This window comes from Suricata suricatta, chromosome 4, assembly GCF_006229205.1.
Source record: "Suricata suricatta isolate VVHF042 chromosome 4, meerkat_22Aug2017_6uvM2_HiC, whole genome shotgun sequence".
NCBI lineage: Eukaryota > Metazoa > Chordata > Mammalia > Carnivora > Herpestidae > Suricata > Suricata suricatta.
In genome coordinates, this window is record NC_043703.1 from 40,131,955 (window position 1) to 40,134,951 (window position 2,997).

General features: G+C 40.3%; 1 long non-coding RNA gene across 2 annotated transcripts in view; it reads right to left on the bottom strand.

The window, feature by feature from the left end:
- Window positions 1–269: 269 nt before the first annotated feature.
- Window positions 270–2,997, bottom strand: part of LOC115290491 — a 16,248-nt gene continuing 13,520 nt past the window's right edge. For both annotated transcript variants that reach the window (XR_003908143.1, XR_003908142.1), the window contains one exon: window positions 270–469. This is a non-coding gene — a long non-coding RNA (uncharacterized LOC115290491). The remainder of the gene's footprint in view (window positions 470–2,997) is intronic.

Sequence of the window (2,997 nt, forward strand, 5' to 3'; positions counted from 1 at the left end):
TGGCTAAACTGTGCTATTCATTTTAAGAAAATAAATTTGTCTTTTATCAGAGAGTCTGAATACTTTTATGTATGGCACATTTCCCTGAAGATGATTTCATACGGGATTTAGTTTCATTTATTCAACTGCATATATAGATTGGTTTGGCATATTCTCTTTGTGTCATATGATGTGATAGCACCATAAAGATACAGAAATATCAGTCCATCGTGACAGAACTAGAAAGATATATAAGAAATCGCCAAAACAGAGATCACGTGTTTGTATTATACTTTAGAAACTTCATTTTTTTTTTATTTGACAAGGGAAACATAAAACTAGAAAGGTTGTTTTATGTTAGTGTTTTTTGTAGGTCATCCCTGCAAATTCCTGATCTTCCTCTCTGCTTTAAACTGTCAAGCATCCCACAGAGTCTTCTTATGGATGCCTCATTGAAAGCCTCTCCATGTGCTTCTGAGTGATGTGAAATCTGGAAAGTGAAGAAACAAAAGTCATTCCTTCTTACTGGAGGAATTGCCCATCTCACGAGGTTCAGAGGTAAATGCACTTCCCAATAGATAAAGAATTAGAAAAGACAGCAAAATGCATTATTTTAATTCAATTTAATACAATAAAATATCATTCATCGCTTGGTAGGTACAAAGCACCACTTTAAGTGTTCACTTTATCTTTGAAGGAGAGTTTTCCTGATTGGAGAAAACAAATAAACAACAACAAGAACTTTTCAAATGCACCAATAGGGAGGCAGTACTTGTCCTAACAGCTGTTGAAGTGGCCTGAAAAAAAAAAACAAAACATCAATGGGAGGAGTACATATAAGACTAAAGCAGGGGCACCTGAGTGGCTCAGTCAGTTAAATGTCTGACTTTGGCTCTGGTCTGCCTGACTCCAGCTCCAGCAGGTCCAGGGTACCCTTGAAAGATGGACGATGTCAGCACCAATGAGATGGGAATCTGCGAAGGGGGAGGGAAGGAGAGAGCCACAAGATTCTTTCTGCTCCCCAGGCAGGCATCCTTACTGTGACCTGAGAGTCAGCTTTATTTATTGAACAAATGCATGGGGTACAAAACAGAAGTAGCAATTGCCTTAGACAATGATTTCTGATAACAAATTCTTTGGTATGTAAAAATTTCCCAGAACACAGATTGGTAGAAGACTCATGCATAATCTTTATCAATAGTGATTGAAGTAGGTGACTAGATGCTTATCATATGGGATAGGAAGGGATATTTAGCATTCAAATACAAGGCAATGTTTTTAGCATAGCAAAGGCAAGAGTTAGGTTTTTTGTGAGCAGGGGTCAATAGCCTCTTTTCTAGAGGGGAAGAAAAACAGGTTTTCTCAGGATGTGTAACATTTGCTCCTATAATCACAAAAGAAGAAACTCCTATCACAAGTTTTTTCATAAGATACAATTCACATATTTTTAGCATAAGAAGGCTAAAAGGCATCTTGGGGGTTGGTGCTCAAGCAGAAATTGAGTAGAAGTTGAGTGGGTGTAGACTCTGGTCACCATCTGATGATGGGAGGCCTTGCAAGCCCACCTTATTTCAGAAATGGCTCCCCAGCCCTGGTCATGATTGCTGGGAGCCACACCGGCCTTTCTGGATGACAGAGTCACAGTAAGGAAATGGCAGATGTGCAAGGCTCCTGCCATGAGAGGCGGAAACTGGCATCTCCTTCTGCTACGACTGCTCATGTGAAATTAAGCCTGTTGCAATTGATTAGGCCTCACAATGTTCCAAGTCAGACAGGACATTCCCCACACAGATACCTCATGGGAAGAAGCATATTCCCACCTCTATAAAGAGGAATTTAAATGAAACACTGCAGATGTTTGTTGAAAGGCTCTTGTAATGAGCATCACAAATTTAAGGCATAGAAAATGAAGGGGGTTAAAGAACACAAGATTTACTACTAACTCTGGCCAGGAGAAAAAGAGCCTAATTTGGGAATAAGAAACAACCAAAAGCCAGGAATAAGTTACTGCCCATACATATGCTAATTTGGTGCCCATTGTGAGGATGGGTAAGAGTAGTTACAACTTAAGCTCATTTGCAAAGGCCGGCTCATCTAGGGCGCCTATGGATGGCGCTTACACCTTCAATATCAAAGAACAAGGTTAACAAAAGGTTTATTTACTAACCAGCGGGAATACATTCTTCCTCTTGTGAGCCAAACAGAATGTCTCCTAGCCTTGTTTATGCCTGAATCTCAGCGTTATTTTTATAAACAAATGTGTTTGCTATCTGCTTCTCACTGAAAACATCCTGCTATCTTCTTAGTTGTAAGATTTTCTAACAGTTTAAACAAATGTGCATGTTATCTGCTTTTCACTGAGAATATCCTGTTATCCTATGATGTGTAAGTTACCTCATTGTAATTAGAGTAGTTCTGCAAAAATGCCTCTGCAAAATCTGTTTCTGCACCCTTTTCAAAGCATCTTATCACTGAGAATCATTTATAAAAATTCCACTTTTTGATGTCATGTTAACACTTAAATCTATAAATAAAGACACAAAACCTGGCAAGAGAGAGATGCCAGGCTGATGACCAAGAAAGAAACTAACTCTGGGCTCTCTTAACTCTCCCTTTCGCCAAAACCATCTCTCCTTCAGGGGATCCTGGACCAGCTGGAGCTGGACTCCAGTACATGATCTCATGGTTCATGGGTTCGAGCCCCGTGTTGGGCTCTGTGCTGATGTAAGGACACAAGTCTAAACCAAACAGACTCCATCACAGGCTTTAACTTTCCCCTCTGATCTAGAAAGCCTAAGTTTCAGTTTCCCCTAAACTATCAGGCAGTTAGTTACACATTGCCCAAGGCAGGAGAGACCACCCTTGTAACACCCAATCAGGAAAGGCCAGCTAACACCCTTAACATTCCTAAGGGCAGGCCTGTAGATGGAAACCATAGATAGTTACCTGTTGTTTAATACTAGATTAACCAGTTACTCACCCCACGTGGGGGTCCTTGGCCCACCCTGTAATTGGTTA